Genomic DNA, 23,823 nt, shown 5'->3' with positions numbered 1-23,823 from the left:
TTTCAGAAAAGGTATATAGTTTTAGGCATTTCTTCACTGTAGCAAAACATTGACTACCAGGTCCCTTTTGCTTTGGATAAAGAGATTCCTCCCCAATTCATTCATTCGTGCATTGTTTCTCACAGGGTCATCCCACAGAACCTCTGACTTAGAAGAATCACTTGGGACACTGCTAAGTCTATAGATTCCTGCCCCCATTCCAGATTTCCTGAATCATACTTTAGAGTACAACCTAGGAATGTAAATCTTTACAAGCTTTTCGGTGGTTTTCATGCACACTAACATTTTAGAATCAGTGCTATATAATAAAAGATAAAATGACCAAGAAGAGGAGAATATGGCTAAAAATGACCAGACATGTAAATTAAAATCCTTAATACATTCCTGGGAACATGCTCAGCATTTGTGGAAAAGTGAAAGGCAAAGCAACACTGAACAGAAATAAATTCTGGAAAGTACCCTGAAAAAACGGTTTTGAACAAACAGGTTAATTTATCTCTGGTTTGCATTCAAATCCAGTGACACCACGATGGTAACCAGAAAGCATCGTGGAATCTCTTTATGGTAAGTGATAGTTTAGGGAGGTCAACATTGCTGGTTTGACATTCAGCCTTAAAACAAACATCAGATTTTTTTTCTATTCATATGTTTTCTCTTACCCGACAATTGTTTAAGGAAGTACAGAAGACAATCTTTTTCTTCATTACTATTTGGACTTTTAGATCATATCCATCACCTGTTCCAACACCTAAATGAAATTAAAAAGTTAGGTTGGTTAGTGTGAAGATCAAAATGTCTTGCCAATTAACATTACGGATTAAAAAGAGAAAAAAAATGGCTGGGCACGGTGGCTCACGCCTGTAATCCTAACACTTTGGGAGGCTAGGCAGGTGGATCTTTTGAGGTCTGGAGTTCAAGACCAGCTTGATCAACATGGTGAAACCCCGTTTCTACTAAAAATACACAAAAATTAGCCCGGTGTGGTGGTGCATGCCTGTAGTCCCAGCCACTTGGGAGGCTGAGGCAGGAGAATCGCTTGAACCTGGGAGGTGGAGGTTGAAGTGAGTCGAGATCGCACCACTGCACTCCAGCCTGGACCACAGAGTGAGACTTAGAGCAAGACTCTGTCTCCAAAGGGAATAAATATATATATCTATATTTAGGGAACATATATATATATTTAGGGAATAAATATAGATATATCTATATTTAGGGAAGGTGACTTGACACCTTTCTTGCTAATGTGTTGCTTTCTTCAGACTTCTAATCATAATGATTCTTAATAAGAAACACTGTGGTCTAAATTACTTTGGCCCTACTTTAAGTCTAGTTCCTGATGCAATCTCCATAAAAATATAGGTTATATCCAAAAATTCCTACGGTATTCAACATATATTTACAGACAAAGGCTCTTTTGCCCTTTTTTTTTTTCAATTCAAATGACCCGCTTCCTTAGCATTTCCTCAAAGGCTTTGTTTCTCAGGCTCCAATTAATTTTTTATTGCTTTCATCTCAACTCTACATTATTTTTAATTTAAAATGGCACAAAACTAAAAGTAGAGAATTAAAACAAATATTCTAATAAACAAGTGTATTAATTATTCTTGATTGATCATCTCATATGCCGTTTGTTTTCTTTTCATTTAATTTTGTTTTCACTAACAGCATGATATTCATTGGTCATTAGAAATCAGTTTCTTGCCTCAGTTCCCTCTTTCCCATTCCAGGTGCAGAACTTCTTTCTATTGATGTCCACCAGAAATCAGTGAAATGCAGAACGAAACTCAGGAGGCTAAAAATACTAGGCTCTCTGTATGGACACAAGCACCCCGGCACCATGGCACCTATAACACCCAGCAGTGGCACCACCTCAGGTCCACACGCTGGCTGTTATAAGAGGTTTGCTTTAGGGGTTCAGATGCATCACCTCCCTGCTACCTCTCTGGCAGTGGGAGTGGTGAGACCCCATCCCCTCCACACAGACACATCCTGCTTTCCCACCTCTACTGAGTGTTAAGCTGTGCAGGGGAAGCAAGGTTGGAGATGGAGAAATGGACATGGAAATGGAGGCCAGTTTCTCTCTGCACTTTCTCAAGTCCCGAAGGTGTACGACTGACCAATTTCCCTGCGTCCCTGGGCAACAGTGTATCCCAGCTTTATCTCTCTGCTTACATTCTGGAAGCAGGCAAATAGCTCTCGTGATGTTTATATGGATTTTTACAACTGCTAATACTCGGTAACAGCTAGGCGGGTGAAAGATACCTCCACAGAGCCCCACTCTCTCCCAACCCTTTCCATTTTCATGTAGATTCAGGCAGGGAAGACCTAAGCGCTCCTCCTAGGAGGCTTTTCTTGACCCCCAGCACTGTGGCTGGGAGTGAGAGCCACAAGGTATGGGAGTGGCTGGGAGTGAGAGGGTTACAGATGGAGGACAGAGGGGAAAGAGAGAGCCCAGGGGGATGAGAAAAAAATATGCCTCTGAAAGAAGGTAAGAAAATGATATGATATGGAGACACCTCCACCAAGGCAAACTCTCAACTAGAGGTGGTTTGAGAAATAACCAGTCTAGAAGGCACATGGGACCTCCTCCTCCCTCATCAGAGGCTCACTCTGCCCTGAAAAGTCCACCTTGGGTTGTGACCAGAAGAGCGAAGAGAACAGGAGAGATGGGAAGGGGACGAAGTCCTCCAAATTGATGATGGAAAAGAAAAAGTGAAGAACATCTAAGGGCTGGCAATCAATGGGCAATTCCAGGAGGAGGAGCATACCTAAGGAGGAGTTTATGCATGAGGATACGTAAAAAGACAGGTATAAGTTAGGATCATCTGTGTATATAACAATGAGCAAAACCCTCCCAGAGTGGGAACCTTGGCCCTCCTGCCCAATTCTTCAATTTTACATAAACACTTACCATGAATCGAATAAATAACGAATCTTTTTATAAACAGTGTTTTTCTTGGAGGGAGATTCCAGTTGTAGCTATGTTTCACTTGTGCAAAATATCCAACATATCTATTCTGAAAAGCAACAGAAGCCTTACTTCAAGTGGAGATGAAAAGCCTAAAGTCAGCATTCCTATTTTTAGTTTTCCCCTTTTTTTTTTTTTTTTTTTGCATAAAGGTTAAGGGCAGTAAATAATTAAGGAAACATTTACTGGATGCCATTATGTTACTAGATATTTTGAGGGATGCTGCCTCACAACTATCTACCTTGGGGAAAAAATACTGAATTAAGTGCTATGGGGAAGTGACAAGGATGGAGCCAGGTCTTGTTGACAGGCTGCTTATGGTTGAGAGGGCAACTAATCAGAACCAACAACAAAACAGTTACAGCATTAGCAGTGTGCAGATAGAAGCTTAGTTGTGACTGAGTTAGAGGAAGGTGTGTGGTTTAGTGAAGAGCAGGTTCCTGGGCATGAGAGAATGCCATATGTGAAAACTCAAGAGGAATACCTCCATATCTCAGTAGCAGGTTTCCTGTCATTCTTCTCTTGTTCCTGACAGCTAGAATTTCTTCACTTTCCATTTCCCCAATTCTGTTTTCACAAGGAAGCCCCGGAATTCCCTTAGCCTTGTCCTTTTCCTAGGGCAAGCTGTTCACAGTGGCTCTCCTTGAATCTATCTTCAAGGAGTTGAAGAGCTCTGGTACTGAATCAACTGGTTCAGAACTCAAAAGTTGGCTGGGCTGGTGGCTCACACCTGTAATCTCAGCACTTTGGGAGGCCGAGGTGCGCAGATCACTTGAGGTCAGGGATTTGAGACCAGCCTGGCCAACAGGGTGAAACCCCCTCTCTACTAAAGCTACAAAAATTAGCCATGCGTGGTGGTGGGCACCTGTAATCCCAGCTACTCGGGAGTCTGAGGCAGGAGAATTGCTTGAACCCAGGAGGTCGAGGTTGCAGTGAGCTGAGATTGCACCACTGCACTCCAGTCTGAGTGACAGACAGATTCTGTCTCCGAAAAAAAAAAAAAAAAAAAAAAGTACTCATAAGTTCATGGACTCTACCTTACCCATTGAGAAATGTTCATAGAAGTAATAAACTGCCATACTTTCCTTTAGAAAGGGCCAGTCATGAGGAAGGCTCATGAAAGTTCTTAACTTAGGAGTAGATGTAGTCAGTAGAATGGCCCACAATGCAGGATCAGAATGTGATGGTATCCGAGAATCACCACCAGACACAGAGGGCACTCTGTCCTGAGGTCTTGCCAACACATCTCTCAAATGTGCAGCTGAGACCCTGTGTTGCCTTCTCAGTCAATCAGAAGAGATTCAGTTGCAGCCTTTGGTGTGCTAGTTCTGGACTAAAGTTCGGGAAACTATGCATGACTACAGAAGAGATGGGGATGGGGAGACGTGTGGGGTGAGTTGCTGAAGGAGCTCTATCTAACATCTCCTTGGCTCCTGCCACCAGATTCTCCACCTTCCCCTAAAGGCTGTAACCTGCCAGGGCCCTCAAGCTGCTTTTGCTCCCATGCTTCTTTCTACTACAACTTAAAACAACATGGACTGGTAGTAGAAATTCATACAACCAACCCATAGGAGGTACTCACTACAAACAAAGAAGATATTATGAGGAAAGGGTGGAAAGATGGGTAAGCCATGGGCCTTGCCTTTAAAGGGGAAACAGAAGTCACCACTTCAAATAGCTAGAGAATAATGCAAAGTGATATCATCCCTAACAGAAACACAAAGGGCTTTAGGAACTGAAAAAGCAAGAGACTACTTCAGGCTGGGAAGGGAAAGGGACTCTAGGAAAAGGGGCATGAGCAATGGCACGAGGGAATCAAGTGTCCATGGGCTGGGAAACAGCACACAGTCTAAATGTGTTAGAGTGTGGGATGTGTGCATGCACATAGTGGAAGAAAAGGTTGGAAAAGTCAAACTGTGGATCTTGAGTGCCAAGTTGAAACATTTAGTTTATTGCTACTGGCAGTGGGGACATATTCTGGATTTTGAGCATGGAAATGGCATGAGTAGGGCTGCACTTCAGTAAATCCACACATTCCTTTTCTCTTAGGGTCTATGACTGTTCTTTGTTTGGTTTTGTTTTTGGCTTGGGTGTGGGAGAAAAGTATCAGTGGATAAGGCTGAGTTCTTTTGCCCAAACTAAACGGGGACAGTAGTTAGTGTTCTTATAACAGGGCCAAGAGTACTTATTCAGTTCCCACCACCTAAAGAAAAACTCATTTACAGCCACATCCAAATCTATTTGAGAATTCCCAACCCACTCTCACTTCGGTTTGAGGGGCAATATAGAAAAGGCAATATAAATGAGAAGCTGTGCACAGCATGGGCTTCAGAGTCTGACATCTAGATTTCAGTCCTTGGTTCAAAAGCTAATTTCTCTGAACCTCAATTTTCTAATTTATAAGATGAGAATCATAGTAGTGCCTACTCATAGAGTTACTGAGAATATTAAATGAGATAGTGAATGTAAAACTCTTAGAATGGTTCAGCAAAGTCTAGAATGTTGTAAATGCTATACGATAAACATTCTGGTTTCTGCAGTAAACAAATTACAAGCAATAAAAAATGGCAAGAAATCTATGAACTAAAAGAGACTTAGGAGACATAGCGACCAAATGAAATGTGTGGATGTTGTTTGAATTCTGACTGAAACAAACTAAATTTTCAAAGATTTTAAGACAATTTTGGAAACAAACATGGACCAGAAATTTGATATTAAGGATTTTAAGGTGTAATATTTCAGATATGATAAAAGTTATTAAGGGTTTTTTGTTGTTGTTTTAAGAATACTTAGATGTCATACTAAAATACTTGTGAGATAAAATGATCTGATGACTGAAATTTCCTTCCAAATAATCCAGGTTTGGGGAAAGCAAGAGTGGAGAGTGGGGTTGGGGGTGTGAGTGGAGTGGGAAAAGTATGGATGAAACGTGGCTGGTTGCAGGCTGAAATGATTGTTGCAGCGAAGCGATGACTACATGGAGATATATTGTATGATTCTCTGGACTTTTGTATATGATTAAAATTTTCCATAACGCAATTATTTTTAAAAGAAAAAATAGAGTAACAGCTTATGTTTCATATAGGTGTTATGGGTTTTCAATGAGGTATGTAAAAGTGCGGTACTGTCTGGTATATAAAAGGGTTTTTGAAAAGTGTATTTCCCCTTTTCTTTCTCTTTTAAAATACACCTCCCCCACAACACACACACACACACACACACACACACACACACACACGGGAGTCACCCAAAAACAGTCTTTGTGATGTTCTGCAAGGGTTGAATTGCCCTAATAAGGATCTGTGAAAGACTTAGATCTTTTTTACATTGAGATCAAAGGCTGGTGATTTTAGATAAACTTCAGGGTCCTGGAGCCTTAGGTATTGGACTTTCCTGCTTTGGGAAAATAATCAACTCCTGAGCTCCGTAAACAATAACCAGTATAGAATAGAAAGCAGGATGCTCTGAGGAGAAGCCAGACCCCCCAACGTGTGGGTGGCACCTGAAGCATGACCCTTACCATCAGGGAGGGACCAAGGCCTGTCGCAGGGTGCCCTAATAATGCTGCTGACTGATCACCAAAGGAGAAGAGTCTAAAATGAAACCAAATAACAGATGGCAATCTTAACCCACTCCCCTACAAAAGCTCCCTTTCTTAAAAAGAAAACTTACCTGAGAAGGCGTTTCTACTCCCTGATATTTAGTGCCATTGGTTTTATCTGTTCGCCGTTCTCCAAAATAGTACAATCTTTCCTACAAAAAAGGAACCACGGTTCATCTGCACTCTTTCCTTTTCTATATTAGGTACCTTAGTCTTTCTAAAACCACCTTCTTTCCTAAAGTCAGTGATTTTTTTTTTTTTTTTTATGGAGTCTTGCTCTGTCACCCACACTGGAGTGCAGTGGCAGAATCTCACCTCACTGCAACCTCTGCCTCGCGAGTTCAAGCGATTATCTTGCCTCAGCATCCTGAGTAGCTGAGACTACAGGCGTGTACCACCACACCTGGCTAATTTTTTGTATTTTTAGTAGAGATGGGGGCTTTGCCATGTTGGCCAGGCTGGTCTCGAACTCCTGACTCAAGAGATCCGCCTGCCTTAGCCTCCCAAAGTCCTGAGATTACAAGCATGAGCCACCGCGCCTAGCCGCAGTGGTCTTTTGGCAAAGGCTACCCAAATTACCAAAATTAACAAAGTCACATCAAAGACTTCTCTCATTCAAGGTTTCGTAAAGACATAAAAGTTTAGAGCTGGAAAGACCTTAGAAATCATCTGGTCCAACCCTTCTTTCCATCTTACAAATGAGAAGACTGAGACCAAAAGAAAACTACACAATCTGCCATGGAGATGCTGCAGCCAGTTAGAAGCAGCACAGGCCTGAAATACAAGTCTCTGGTTTTCAGTCTAGGGCTCTGTATCAGTGGCTTTCAAACTTTTCATTTTTTAAGTTGCAATCCACATTAATAAACCTCGGAGAAGTACACACACGCGCGCACACACACACACACACACACCAATACTTAAACCTTTTCATATTTTCTATTCTGCTCTATTCCATTTTGTTTAGTTTTAGCTTTAGTGGGTTTTTTTGTTTTTTTTTTTTGAGACGGAGTTTCACTCTTACTGCCCAGGCTGGAGTGCTATGGCCCGGTCTCAGCTCACCACAACCTCCACCTCCTGGGTTCAAGCGATTCTTCTGCCTCAGCCTCTCGAGTAGCTGGGATTACAGGCATGCGCCACAATGCCCAGCTAATTTTGTATTTTTAGTAGAGACAGGGTTTCTCCATGTTGGTCAGGCTGGTCTCAAACTCCTGACCTCAGGTGATCCATCCGCCTCGGCCTCCCAAAGTGCTGGAATTACAGGCATCAGCCACCGCACCTGGCCGATTCCATTTTATTTTTAAGAGATGTTAGTCACAACCCAGTAACTTTATTTTACAACTCACTGATACATCATGATCCATAGCTTGAAAAACACCATCCTAGAACATCCATTTTCAAAATCTGTGTGTCTCAAATTAGAAAAACCAAAGGTGGTGGAATTAGAGTGCTGGGCATTGTGCAGAACCACCACTTCTTCCCTAGACTGTAGGCCAAACAACTCAAGCGGAGCTGCTGGAAATGGTAGGATCTCAGCAAGAAAATGGCGGAAAGAAAAATGACTGAGAACACTGCTGTAGGTGGAAACAGACCACCTTGTCTTATCAGAAATTTCTAGAGGCCACAGACTCCATATTTGTTGACTAAGCAGAGGTATTTACATGCAGGAGAGGCTTTGAGTTGTGAAATGTTGCCTTTTATCTACCTAAGAGTTGTGAGGATGGCCAAGGCCCTTTGGAGAATTTATCTAATTAAGCTTGATACTATTCTCATGAGGAAGGAAGAACAGCAGGGCCAGGTGAGGTGAGGGAACCATTGCGATTACTGAATGTTTTTTGTATCTGTGTAACATGGCTTTACTCCCCTCACCTTAATCCTGCCCCATCAGGTCTTGTCATTATTTAAAATGTTGATATTGTATACCTCATGGTTTTTTTGCATTAATTTTTATTTTTTAAATATTGCATGAAAAATCATTTATTTTAATTATTGCAGTTTTTAGCATTCTCTTAAATTCTGCGCCTCATTGACCTCACTCTAGTCCTGGCCCAAAGAGATTCTTAAGCCAGCTACTAACCAGTGCATGTTAAACAAGGAAGTATCAAAAACAGACTTTTTAACAACTGCTTCTCCAATTACAATTTCACTAAGCATCATGACTAAAATAATCATCTTAACATCCTACCAGTGATGTTTCAGAACTAGCAAACTCAGTCATCCTAAGACAAAGTTTGTAGTAACATCTTTCATACCTCTGCAGTTAAAAATATTTCACTGGCAATCAGGCAGGCACAAACCATAGTTCCGGTTCTTCCTAGAAAAGAAAAGAAAAGTTAGTTCAAGGAACATGCTTGGTATAAAAATACACTCAGAAATATTCCAGGAGTTCATTTTAAGTTGATTTTCTTTCTTTTTTTGGGGACAGTCTCGCTGTGTCACCCAGGCTGCAGTGCACTGGCACGATCTCAGCTCACTGCAACCTCTGCCCCACAGGTGGAAAATAAATTACATTTATGGTAAAAATATTTCTCACTACCTCTCCACGAAAGAACAAGATGAGGTTTTTACTAAATCTATTCGAAAGCAATAATTCATGTCTTATATAAATTCCTTTGGGTAACAGTAAAAAAGAAAAATTCCCAACTCATTTAGTAACACTAATATAGCTGGTTCCAAAACTGCATAAATACAGTAGACGATTACTTTATACCAGTCTGACATATAAATGTAGATATAAAAATATATATTTTTTTTCAAAGTGAATTCAGCAGTGTAGAAATACCGTATCAATATCAAGTGCCATTTCTCTTAAGAATGCAAGGATTTTTTTCCAAGACGGCAGATTACAGGCTTTTAGCATGCCTCAGCCATTTGGAAATAGCAAGATAGTACATAAAGATCAACTCTGTGAACTTTAATTCAAGAAAGAAAACGACAACTCCCTGGAATTATGGACACCCCAGATCCTTGGGAGGACAACGCAGGCAAACAGCTCTTGTGACAACATTCGACTGATAAAAGCGAGTGAAGCCTCAGTATGTGAGAGAGGCAGACAGCATCCCTCTGTCTTACCTTTCCACTGGGGATCCAAGCAACCCGGACCGAGGAAGGGCACTGTTTCTCCCAAGTCCTGGAGCTAATTTAACGAGAGACTTGGAGACTTTGTGAGGAAAGGACACAAGGAAAAGCTGCAGGCATTTTCCCAAACCTGGACTGAGAGCAGGACAACACTGGGGAACCTTCCCCATCTGGCTCCACCCATCTTCCTCCCACACCCCCACCTAACTCCTGTTCCCCTAGGGTTTAGGAGGGAGCTCAGATTAATGTGTACTCCAGGAATCAGCTCATTGCCTAAGGCAACAGAGAGCTCTTCCCAATAAACAAACAGCAAGTATATAGCCAGCACCACTGGCCACAGCCAGCTCTTACCCATCGGCGCCATCTACTGGCTTGTAGGTCAAACCACATACCCAATATAAAACCTGCTGATAGAAGTGCATATAGAAGCAAGGCCAAAAGACCTACCTAGCATTGCTCTAAAGTCACATCACCTAAGGAGGAGGGAAAGGGAAAGAATAATAATAATAATAATGATATAGGAAAGAAAAGATAAAGAAAAAATCCTACCCACATAAAAACAGTTACAAAAATTAGAAGTGCTAGCATCTCCAGATGAGAAGAACCAGTGCAAGAATTCTGGCACCATGAAAAACCTGCATGTAGTGATACCACCAAAGGATCACACTAGCTCTCTGGCAATGCTTTCTACCAAAATGAAAACTCAGAAATGACAATAAAGAATTCAAAGCATGGATTCCAAGGAAGCTCAATGAGATTCAAGGTTGAAATCAACAAAAGGAAACTTCTAAATCAATTCAGCAAATGAAGGAAGAGATAAACATCTTAAAAAGAAATCAATCAGAACTTCCAGAATTAAAAAAACTCACTTAAGGAATTTCAAAATACAATGGAAAGATTTATCAATAAACTGGACCAAGTAGAGGACATAATTTCAGAGCCTGAAGACTGGTCTTTTGAACTAATGCAGTCAGACAAAAATAAAGAAAATCTATTTTTAAAAAGCGAGGAACGTCTTTGAGAAATAGGTTATGTGAAGTGACCAAACCTACAAATTACTGGCATTCCCTAGAGACAAGGAGAAAAAGAAAACAACCTGGAAAACATATTTGATGCAATCATTCAAGAAAATTTCCTGAATCTTGCTAGAAAGGTAGACATCTAGATACAATAAAGCCAGAGAACACCTGCGAGATACTATAAAAAAATGGACATTACCAAGGCATATACCAAACAGTCCAAGGTCAACGTTAAAGAAAAAATCCTAAGGCCAGATCACATACAAAAGGAGCCCTATCAGGATAACAGCAGACGTCTCAGCAGAAACCTTAAAAATCAGGAGAGATTGGGAAGGTCTATTTTCAGAATTCTTAAAGAAAATAAATTCTAATCAAGAGCATCCTGCCAAACTAAGCTTCATGAGCGAAGGACAAATAAAGATCTTTTTTTCCAGAGAAGCAAGTGCCATGAGAATTCATTAAAACTAGACCAGTCTTACAAGAGATCCCTAAGGGAGTTCTAAACATGGAAATGAAAGAATGATACCTGCTACCATAAAAGCACACTTAAGTACATAGCTCACAGAGCCTATAAAACAACAATACAACAGAAAGTATAAAGCAACCACCTAACAATGTCATGATAGGGTGAAAAGCTCATGTCAATATTAACCTTGAATGTAAATAGTCTAAATACACCATGTAAAAGTCACAGAGTGGCAAGTTGGATAAAAAAACAAAACCCATCTGTCTGCTGTCTTCAAGACACCATCTCACATGTAACAACACCAACAGGTTCAACGTAAAGGGTTGGAGAAAGATCTCTCACACAAACAAAACACCAAAAAGAGCAGGGATCACTATTCCTAAAACAGATAAAACAGGCTTTAAACCAGCAATAGTAAAAAAGGACAAAGAAGGGCATTACATAATGATAAGGGGTTCAATTCAACAAGAAGCCTTAACAATCCTAAATATATATGCACCCAACATTGGATCACCCAGGTTAATAAAACAGGTACTTCTAGACCTATGAAAAGACTCAGCCACATAATAATAGTCAGGAGACTTCAACACCCCACTGACAGCATTAGACAGATCATTCAGATAGAACACTAACAGAGGAATTATGGACGTAAATTCAACACTTTACCAACTGGATGTAATAGGCACCTAAAGAACACTCCATGCATCAACCACAGAATATACATTCTTCTCATTTGCACAGTGAATGTATTCCAAGATCAACCATATGTTCCACCATGAAGCAAGCCTCAATAAATTCAAAAAATGTTGAAATCATACCAACCATTTTTTTTGGACCACGTTGAATAAAAATATAAATCAATATCAAGAAGATCTCTAAAAACCAAACAATTTCATGGAAATGAAACAACTTGCTCCTGAATGACTTTTAAGCAAATGATAAAATTAAGGTAGATATCAAAAAATTCTTTGAAATAAATGAAAACAGAAACACAACATACCAGAATCTCTGGGATGCAGCAAAAGCAGTGTTAATAGGAAAGTTTATGGTGCTAAATGTGTACCTCAAAAAGCTAGTAAAATCTCAAATTAATAATGTAACATTACACCTAGAGAAATCAGAAAAACAAGAACCCCAAACCTAGCAGAAGAAAAACAATAACTAAAATCAGAGCAAAACTAAACAAAATTGAGACCCCAAAATTAAAACAGAGATTCAAAGAAACCAAGTCATTTCTTTGAAAACATCAACAAAATTGATAGACTGCTAGCTAGATTAACAAAGAAAAAGAAAGAAGATCCGGATAAGCACAATCAGAAATCACAAAGACGACATTACAACCAATCCCACAGAAATACAAAAGGTCCTCAGAGACTATTATGAACACCTCTATGCACACACACTAGATAATGTAGAGGAAATGAATACATTCCTGGCAACACAGAACTTCCCAAGATTGAATCAGAAAGAAATTGAAACCCTCACCAGACCAGTATCAAGCTCCAAAATTGAATCCATAAGTTAAAACCCGCCAACCAAAAAAGTCCTAAATCAGATGTATTCACAGATGAATTATATCAAATATACAAAGAAGAACTGGTACCAGTTCTACTGAAACTATTACAAAAACTCCAGGAGGGATTCTTCCCTAATTCATTCTATGAAGCCAGCATCACCCTGAAACCAAAACCTGGCAAACACACAATTAAAAAAAAAAAAAAAGAAAACTAAAGGCTAATCTCAATGATGAAGATAGGCACAAAAATCCTTAACAAAATACCAGCAAACTGAATCCAACAGCACATCAAAAAGTTAATTCACCATGGTCAAGTAGGCTTCATTCCAAGGATGCAAGGTTCTGCATATGCAAATCAATAAATGTGATTCACCACACAGAAACCATATGATCATCTCAATAGATGCAAAAAAAAACTTTTGATAAAATTCAACATCCTTCTTGACAATAAACACTCAAGAAACTAGGCATTAAAGGAATACACTTCAAAACAGAGCCTTCTATTATGAACCCACAGCCAACATTATAACAGGCAAAAGCTGGACGCTTCTCCTTGTCAACTGGGACAAGACAAGGATGCCTAATCTCACCACTCCTATTTCACATAGTAGTAAAAGTCTTTGCCATAGCAATCAGGCAAAAGAAAGAAAAAAATGGCATCCAAATAGGAAAATAAAAAGTCAAACTATCTCTCTTCATCAACGATATGATTCTATATCTTCAAAATCCAAAAGACTCCACCAAAAGGCACTTGGAACTGATACACTACTTCAGTAAAGTTTTAGGATACAGAATCAATGTACAAAAATCAGTAGCATTTCTATACACCAATAATGTCCAAGCTGACAGCCAAATCAAGGACATAATCCCCTTTACAGTAGCCACACAAAAAATAAAATACTTAGGAATACAGCTAACCGAGGAGGTGAATGATCTCTACAAGGAGAACTGCAAACCACTGCTGAAAGAAATCATAGATGACACAAACAAATGGAAAAACATTCCATGCTAATGGACTGGAAGAATCAATATCATTAAAATGGCCATGCTACCAAAAGCAATCTACAGAATCAACATTTTTCCAATCAAGCTACTAACATCATTTTTCACAGAACTAGAAAAATCTAATTCACATGGAACCAAAAAAGAGCCGGAATAGCCAAAGCAATCCTAAGCAAAAAGAACAAAGCCAGAAGCATCACATTACCCAACTTCACACTACACCATAAGGCTACAGAAACCAAAAGAGCATGGTACTAGCAGGAAAAAAAAGATTGATCAAAGGAAGAGAATAAAGAACTCAGAAATAAAGCCAAACACAGAAAGCCATCTGATCTTTGACAAAGTCAACAAAAATAAGCAATAAGGAAATGACTTCCTATTCAATAAATGGTGCTAGGATATTGGGCTAGCAATATGCAAAAGAATGATCTGGACCTATACCTTTCACCATATACAAAAATTAACTAAAGATAGAAAGACCTCAAACTATAAGAATACTAGGAGAAAACCTAGAAAACAGCATTCTGGATGCTGACCTTGGGGAAGAATTTATGACTAAGTTTTCAAAAGCAATTGCCACAAAAAACTGACAAGTGGGACCTAATTAAACTGTAGAGCGTCTGCACAGCAAAGAACCTATCAACAGAGTAAACAGACAACCCATAGAATGGGTGAAAATATTTGCAAACTATGCATCTCACAAAGGTTTAATATTCAGAATCTATAAGAAACTCAACAATTAAACAAGCAAAAAAACAAATAACCCCATTAAAAATGGGCAAAAGATATAAACATACACTTCTTAAAAGAAGACATACCAGTGGCTAACAAACATGAAAAATGCTCCACATCACTAATCATCCGAGAAATGCAAATCAAAACCACAACATGATTACATCTCATACCAGTCGGAATGGCTATTATTAAAGAGTCAAAAAACAACAGATGCTGACAAGGCTGCGGAGTATACACGTATACACTGCTAATGGGAATGTAAATTAGTTCAGCTACCTGGAAAGCAGTTTGGAGATTTCTCAAAAACTTAGAACTACCATTTGACATTGCAATCCTATTACTGTGTATGCATCCAAAAGAAAGTCAGTTGTTCTAACAAAAAGACACAGGCCCTGGCATGCTCTTCTCAGCACTACTGACAACAGGAAAGACACAGAATCAACCTAGGTGCCCATCAGTGGTGGACTGGCTTAAGAATATGTGGTACATATACACCATGGAATACTACACATTCATAAAAAAATAAAATCATGTCCTTTGCAGCATCATGGATGCAGCTGGAAGTCATTATCCTAAGCAAATTAATGCAGGAACAGAAAACCAAATACCATATGTTCTCACTTATAAGTGAAAGCTAAACAATAGATGCTCATGGATATCAAGGTGGCAATAATGGACACTGGAATTCTAGAGGGGGCACAGCAGAAGGGGACACAGGTTGAAAAACTATTGGGTCCTATGCTCAGTACCTGGGTGATGGGATCAATCATACCCCACACCTCGGTATCACACAATATACCCAGGTAATAAACCTGCACATGTACTTCCAAATCTAAAATCAAAGTGGAAATTATACCAAAAAACTAAGCTCAAAAAGAAAAAATTTCTTTGCCCATTAAAAAAACAAATAAAAATACAAGAATCATCCTAGGCCGGGCGCGGTGGCTCTTGCCTGTAATCCCAGAACTTTGGGAGGCCGAGGCGGGCGGATCACGAGGTCAGGACATCTAGACTATCCTGGCTAACACGGTGAAACCCCGTCTCTACTAAAAATACAAGAAAATTAGCCGGGCGTGGTAGCGGGCGCCTGTAGTCCCAGCTACTCGGGAGGCTGAGGCAGGAGAATGGCGTGAACCCGGGAGGCGGAGCTTGCAGTGAGCCGAGATCACGCCACTGCACTCCAGCCTGGGCGACAGGGCGAGACTCCGTCTCAAACAAACAAACAAAAAAGAATCATCCTATATCAGAAATCTATATTAATGTAATTTATCATATTCACAGATTAAAGTAGACATACCTTGCAATTATGTCAATTAATGCAGAGAAAGCATTAACTAAAATTCAACCTACAACTGTGACTTTAAAAATTAATAAAAACTAGGACACTTCTTTAACTCAACAAAGGGAATCTACCAAAACACCTACCAGGAACATCATATTAATGATATAATATTGATAGCATTTTCTTTAAAGCCTGGAATTAAGCAAAAATGCCCTCTGTTCACTGCTTCCATTTAACAATGTACTGCAGAGCCTAGCCAGTGTAGTAAGTCAGTGTAGTCAGTAAATCTATAGAATAACTCATTAATCTAACGAGAGAGTTGAGAGAGTTTAGGAAGATTTCTAGATGCAGGCTCAACATAAACAAAAATTAATAGCTAAATCAAGGATTCAGGTTGAAATCTTTACAGTAATTACTAAAAAAATAGAAAAGGAGTATATAACTTCCAAGGTAATGGGAGAGAGTGAGAAGGAAAAAATTATCAAAATTCAATCAAACCAAAACACAAGTCAGTAAGAATATAGAAGAGTTAAATAAATTAACAAATGCACGTACATAGAACATTGTTCTCAACAATGCATAATACGTGTTCTTTTCAAGTGTACAGAAAACATTTAACAATATCAACCAAATTCTAGGCCATAAACCAAGCCTACACAAATTTGGAAGAAAAAAAAAATTGTATGTTATGTGTCCACAGCACAATACAACCAGAAATAAAAAACTTTTTTTTTTTTTTTCAGATGGAGTTTCGCTCTTGTTGCCCAGGCTGGAGTACAATGGCGTGTTCTTGGCTCACCGCAACCTCCGCCTCCCGGGTTCAAGCGATTCTCCTGCCTCAGCCTCCCAAGTAGCTGTGATTACAGGCATGTGCCACCACACCTGGCTAATTTTTGTACTTTTAGTAGAGACGAGGTTTCTCCATGTTGGTCAGGCTGGTCTCGAACTCCTGACCTCAGGTAAACCACCTCCTCGGCCTCCCAAATTGCTGGGATTACAGGCGTGAACCACTGCGCCTGGCTTCACAAATAAAAAACTTAAAGATAAATGCAAAAGTCTCCTATGTTTGGAAATAAGGAAGTATACTTCTACACAACTCACGGGTCAAAAAAAAAAAAAAAACACCAAGCACAGTGAAAATTGGAAAATAATTTGAACCCAATAAAATGAAAATATTACATATGAAAACTTGTGGGACGAAGCTAAAGCAACTCTTAGAAGAAAATGTATAGCCTTAAATGCTAAACAGAAAACAGAGTGGTCGACACTCTAAGAATTATTCATCTCAAGAAGTCAGGAAAAGAACAAATTAACCCATGGAATACAAAAGAAAATACTAAATATAATACTAATTCATGAAATAAAAAGTAAATAATAGAGTCCATTAGTAAGGTCAAAGATTTGTTATTTTATTTATTTATTTATTTATGTATTTATTTATTTATTTTTGAGATGGACTCTCGCTCTGTAACCCAGGCTGGAATGCAGTGACGCGATCTCAGCTCACTGCAAGCTCTGCCTCCCGGGTTCACGCCATTCTCCTGCCTCAGCCTCCCGAGTAGCTGGGACTACAGGCGCCCGCCACCGCACCCGGCTAATTTTTTGTGTTTTTAGTAGAGACGGGGTTTCACCGTGTTAGCCAGGATGGTCTAGATGTCCTGACCTCGTGATCCGCCCACCTTGGCCTCCCAAAGTGCTGGGATTACAGGCATGAGCCACCGCGCTCAGCCACATTTGTTACTTTTTAAAGACTAGTAAAATTGATAATTCCCTGGTGAGACTAATCAAAAGAAACAAAGGGAGAAGGCACCAAGAAAATAATGTAAGGAATAAAAGGGGAATGCCCCTGTAGACATTAAAATGGTAAAATGATATTGTGAATAATTTGATGCCAAGACATTCGCAAACTTAGATTAAATGGACAAATGCTGGGAAAACAATAACCTACCAAAACAGGCTAAGGAAATAAAATTAGAGAGAATTCTATATACGAAACTGAGCGATAATTTAAAAACTTCTCCCCAGAGAAAACTCTAGACAAATGTAGCTTCACTGGCGAATTTCACCGTACACTTAAAAAGAAAAAAAAAAAAAACAGCACACATAAATTCATCGAGGGAATAAAAAAAGAGAAAATGAAATCTAACTCATTTTATGAAGCCAAGATTTGAAAAAACTATGAGAAAGGAAAATTACAACCAATCACACTGATGACATGAATTTGAAAATCCTAAACAAATATTAACAAATAGAATCCAGGAATTTAATTTAAAAAGTTTAATAATTATTTAATAAAATAGTATACCACAACTCAATCACATTTATTCCAGAAATATGTTGGTTTACCACTTAATCAATCATGTAATTAGCCACATTTATTTATAAGATAAAGGGGAAAAATTATCATCTCAAAGATTCAGAAAAATCTGGAAAAATTCAACATCCATTCATGATTAAAAAAAAAACTCTCTCAGCAAACTAAAGACATTGTTTTTTCTTTTCTTTTTCTTTCTTTCTTTTTTTTTTTTGGTTGAGCCAATGTCTCGCTCTGTCACCTAGGCTGGAGAGCAGTGGTGTGACATTGGCTCACTGCAATCTCTGCATCCTGAGTTCAAGCAATTCTCGTGCCTCAGCCTCTGGAGTAGATGGTATTACAGGCATGCACCACCACACCTGGTTAATTTTTTATTTTTTAGTAGAGATGGGGTTTCATCATGTTGCCCAGGCTGGTCTGAAATGATGTGCCCCACTGGGCCCCCGCAAAGTGCTGGGATTACAGGCGAAAGCCATGGCGCCTGGCTAAGGAATTTCTTCATCTGATAAATGGTAGCTCACACACACACATACACACACACATGCTCGTAAAGCAATTGGAGAGACACTGAAAGCTTTTCCTTTGAGAATAGAAGTGTACACTGATGGCTGCTGTTGTCACTTCTAATTCAACACTGTACTGAAGGTTCTAGCCAGTGCTAGGGGGAAAAATGACTGAAAAGGAAAAAATACAATGTATTATTTTCACATGATATAACTGTGTACTATAAAATCCAAAAGAATCTATAGATAATTTAGTAGAACTAATAAGTGAGTTTAGGCTGGGCACAATGGCTCAGGCCTGTAATCCTAGCATTTTAGGAGGCAGAGGCTGAGGCTGGCAGATCACTTGAGCCCAGGAGTTTGAGACCAATCTGGGCAACATGGCAAAACCCCGTTTCTACAAAAAAAATCAAAAAATTAGCTGGGCATGGTGGCACCTGCCTGCAGTCCTAGCTACTCGGGAGGCTGATGTGGGAGGGATTCCCTGAGCCCAGGGAGGTTGAAGCTGCAGTGAGCCATGATCGCATCACTGCACTCCAGCCTGGGTGACAGAATGAAACCCTATCTCAAAACACACAAACAAACCAAAAAAAAGTGAGTTTAGTCAAGTTGCTAATTACAAGATTAATGAATAAAATGAACTGCATTTAAATCAACAACATTTAGAAAATAAACATTTTAAAGGGATATCATTTAAATAACCACAAAATATCAAATATCTAGGAATAAATCTCATCAAAAATATGCAAGCTTTCTACACAGAAAATGAGAAAACATTGTAAAGAGAAATGGAAGGAAACCTAACTGAATGAGAGAACATCTCTCTTCATGGGTTGGATGGGTCAATATTGTAAAGATTCAATTCTCCCCAATCTATAGATTCAACGCAATTCCAAACAAATTTCTATCAGGTGTGTGTATTTGACCAGCTGACTCCCAAATTTTTTTTTTTTATACTTTAAGTTCTAGGGTACATGTGCACAACGTGCAGGTTTGTTACATATGTATACATGTGCCATATTGGTGTGCTGCACCCATTAACTCGTCATTTACATTAGGTATATCTCCTAATGCTTTCCCTCCCCCCTCCCCCCACCCCATAACAGGCCCTGGTGTGTGATGTTCCCCTTCCTGTGTCCAAGTGTTCTCACTGTTCAACTCCCACCTACGAATGAGAACATGCAGTGTTTGGTTTTTTGTTCTTGCGATAGTTTGCTGACAATGATGGTTTCCAGCTTCATCCATGTCCTTACAAAGGACACAAACTCATCCTTTTTTACAGCTGCATAGTATTCCATGGTGTATATGTGCCACATTTTCTTAATCCAGTCTATCATTGATGGACATTTGGGTTGGTTCCAAGTCTTTGCTATTGTGAATAGTGCTGCAATAAACATGCGTGTGCATGTGCCTTTATAACAGCATGATTTATAATCCTTTGGGTATATACCCAGTAATGGGATGGCTGGGTCAAATGGTATTTCTAGTTCTAGATCCTTGAGGAATCGCCACACTGTCTTCCACAATGGTTGAACTAGTTTACAGTTCCACCAACAGTGTAAAAGTGTTCCTATTTCTCCACCTCCTCTCCAGCACCTGTTGTTTCCTGACTTTTTAATGATCGCCATTCTAACTGGTGTGAGATGGTATCTTATTGTGGTTTTGATTTGTATTTCTCTGATGACCAGTGATGATGAGCACTTTTTCATGTGTCTCTTGGATGTATAAATGTCTTCTTTTGAGAAATGTCTGTTCATATCCTTCACCCACTTTTTGATGGGGTTGTTTGTTTTTTTCTTGTAAATTTGATTGAGATCTTTGTAGATTCTGGATATTAGCCCTTTGTCAGATGAGTAGATTGCAAAAATTTTCTCCCATTCTGTAGGTTGCCTCTTCACTCTGATGGTAGTTTCTTTTGCTGTGCAGAAGCTCTTTAGTTTAATTAGATCCCATTTGTCAATTTTGGCTTCTGTTGCCATTGCTTCTGGTGTTTTAGACATGAAGTCCTTGCCCATGCCTATGTCCTGAATGGTATTGCCTAGGTTTTCTTCTAGGGTTTTTATGGTTTTTGGTCTAACATTTAAGTCTTTGATCCATCTTGAATTAATTTTTGTATAAGGTGTAAGGAAGGGATCCAGTTTCAGCTTTCTACATACGGCTAGCCAGTTTTCCCAGCACCATTTCCCAGCACCATTTTTTAAATAGGGAATCCTTTCCCCATTTCTTGTTTTTGTCAGGTTTGTCAAAATCAGATGGTTGTAGATGTGTGGTATTATTTCTGAGGGCTCTGTTCTGTTCCATATCTCTATATGTCTATATCTCTGTTTTGGTACCAGTACCATGCTGTTTTGGTTACTGTAGCCTTGTAGTATAGTTTGAAGTCAGGTAGCGTGATGCCTCCAGCTTTGTTCTTTTGGCTTAGGACTGACTTGGTAATGTGGGCTCTTTTTTGGTTCCATATGAACTTTAAAGTAGTTTCTTCCAATTTTGTGAAGAAAGTCATTGGTAGCTTGATGACTTGAATTGATTGGCATTGAATCTATAAATTACCTTGGGCAGTATGCCCATTTTCACAATATTGATTCTTCCTACCCATGAGCATGGAATGTTCTTCCATTTGTTTGTAACCTCTTTTATTTCGTTGAGCAGTGGTTTGTAGTTCTCCTTGAAGAGGTCCTTCACATCCCTTGTCAGTTGGATTCCTAGGTATTTTATTCTCTTTGAAGCAATCGTGAATGGGAGTTCACTTATGATTTGGCTCTCTGTTTGTCTGTTATTGGTGTATAAGAATGCTTGTGATTTTTGCACATTGATTTTGTATCCCAAGACTTTGCTGCAGTTGCTTATCAGCTTAAGGAGATTTTGGGCTGAGATGATGGGGTTTTCTAGATATACAATCAAGTCATCTGCAAACAGGGACAATTTGATTTCCTCTTTTCCTAATCGAATACCCTTTATTTCTTTCTCCTGCCTGATCACCCTGGCCAGAACTTCCAACACTATGTTGAATAGGAGTGGTGAGAGAGGGCATCCCTGTCTTGTGCCAGTTTTCAAAGGGAATATTTCCAGTTTTTGCCCATTCAGTATGATGAATGAACTTCTCTACACTGGTTACTCTAGTCAGCCATTCGTCTAATCTTCTTTCAAGGTTTTTAGCTTCCCTGCATCGGGTTTGAACTTCCTCCTTTAGCTCAGAGAAGTTTGATTGTCTGAAGCCTTCTCCTCTCAGTTCGTCGAAGTCATTCTCCGTCCAGCTTTGTTCCTTTGCTGGCGAGGAGCTGTGTTCCTTTGGAGGGGGAGAGGTGCTCTGATTTTTAGAATTTTCAGCTTTTCTGCTGTTTATTCCCCATCTTTGTGGTTTTATCTACCTTTGGTCTTTGATGATGGTGACGTACAGATGGGGTTTTGGTGTGGATGTCCTTTCTGTTTGTTAGTTTTCCTTCTAACAGTCAGGACCCTCAGCTGCAGGTCTGTTGGAGTTTGCTGGAGGTCCACTCCGGACCCTGTTTGCCTGGGTATCAGCAGCGGAGGCTGCAGAACAACGAATATTGCTGAACAGCAAATGTTGCTGCCTGATCATTCCGCTGGAAGCTTTGTCTCAGAGGGGTACCCGGCCGTGTGAGGTGTCAGTCTGCCCCTACTGGGCGGTGCCTCACAGTTAGGCTACTCGGGGGTCAGGGACCCACTTGAGGAGGTAGTCTGTCCGTTCTCAGATCTCAAACTCCGTGCTGGGAGAACCACTACTCTCTTCAAAGCTGTCAGACAGGGACATTTAAGTCTGCAGAGGTTTCTGCTGCCTTTTGTTTGATTCCCAAATTTATATGGAAATGTAGACGGCCTAAAATACACAAACAATTATGAAGAAAAAGATGACTGCCCTCACTTGACTGGAAATAAGGACTATTAGAAAGCTACAGTAAGATGGTTGTGCTATTGGCACACAGATGAAAAATCAATGAACAGAACAGAAAGGTCAGAAGCAGACTCATGTTCTGCAGGGAAGTAAAGAAATAAAAATCTTCTCAACCAGTGTGCTGGAATAATTGGATAGCCATATATGGAAAAAGATGAAACTTAACCTCTTCCTCACACCACACCTATAAATCAATTTTTAAATGAATGAACCATCTAGAAGAAAATATAGTAGTAGAATGTCTTTAAACTCAAGGAAAATTTTCTTAATCAGGACACAAAAACACAAACTTTATAAAGAGAAAGCATAATATCTATGATGGTAATACAACTAAGAACTTCTGTTAACCAAAAGATACTCCTAAGAGAGAGAAAAGGCAAATCACAGAGCAGAAAAGTTTTCTTGAAATACATATATGACCAATAACAGAATGGAAATCAGAATATATAAAAAACTGCAAATCAAGAGAAAAAAAGACAAATAATCCAGGAGAAAAATGGGTAAGAAAATTTAACAGTTACTTTACAAAAAAGGATATCCAAATACTTAATAATCTTAAGAAAACTTCTTCAATCTTATTAGTAATTATAGAAATGCAAATGAACACCACCATAATATGCCACCACACAAACACCCAATGGCTAAAAATCAAAATACTCAGAATTGCAAGTATTGGGGAAGATATGGAATGCTTCGAGTGTGCAATACCAGTGGAGTGAAAATTGGTACAACTGTTTTAGAAACAGGTGACATTATCAAGTAAAGTTCAAGATTCATTACCTTAAGACAGAACCATTTTAGTCTGAGGTACATACTCAACAAAAATATGGCCACATATGCAACAAGAAACGTGTATTTTTAAAAGCAGCATTATTGGGCCAGGCGCAGTGGCTCACCCTGTAATATCAGCTCTTTGGGAGGCCGAGGTAGGCAGATCACTTGAGGTCAGCAGTTCGAGACCAGCCTGGCCAACATGGTGAAACCCTGTCTCTACTAAAAATACAAAACAGCCAGGCGTGGTGGCAGGCGCCTGTAATCCCAGCTACTCCAGAGGCTGAGGGATGAAAATCACTTGAACCTGGGAGGCAGAGGTTGCAGTGCGCGAGATCATACCACTGCACTCCAGCCTGGGTGACAGAGTGAGACTCCGTCTAAAAAAAAAAAAAGGCAGCATTATTTATCATAGTAAAAACTGGAAACAACCCAAATGTAACAGAAAAAAAAAAAGAGATTCCACTTGCAGTCACAATTTGTGTAGGAATGAATTTGTGAAAAGATGTGCAAAGACATGATGAAGAAAATATAAAATATTTAATTAAAGAATGAACAAGATCAATCACATGTATAACTTATTATCACAAAGTTGTCAGTTCTCTCGAGTGAATCTATAAATTCAATGTAGTTCCAATGAAAATCCTAAGCGTGTTTT

The 23,823-nt window shown here is 39.4% G+C and overlaps 1 long non-coding RNA gene and 1 pseudogene across 2 annotated transcripts in view; one reads left to right on the top strand and one right to left on the bottom strand.

Moving 5' to 3' along the window:
• Positions 1-23,823, top strand: part of LOC129136832 (uncharacterized) — a 131,173-nt gene that overhangs the window by 20,508 nt on the left and 86,842 nt on the right. The gene's annotated exons all lie outside the window — the stretch shown is intronic.
• The window catches only part of LOC735346 (phosphatidylinositol 3,4,5-trisphosphate 3-phosphatase TPTE2-like), a 108,821-nt pseudogene that overhangs the window by 6,983 nt on the left and 78,015 nt on the right, over positions 1-23,823 (bottom strand).

Source organism: Pan troglodytes, chromosome 14 (genome assembly GCF_028858775.2).
Source record: "Pan troglodytes isolate AG18354 chromosome 14, NHGRI_mPanTro3-v2.0_pri, whole genome shotgun sequence".
Classification (NCBI taxonomy): Eukaryota; Metazoa; Chordata; class Mammalia; order Primates; family Hominidae; genus Pan; species Pan troglodytes.
The sequence above is the reverse complement of the archived record's forward strand: the minus strand, read 5'-3'. Positions and strand labels throughout refer to the sequence as shown.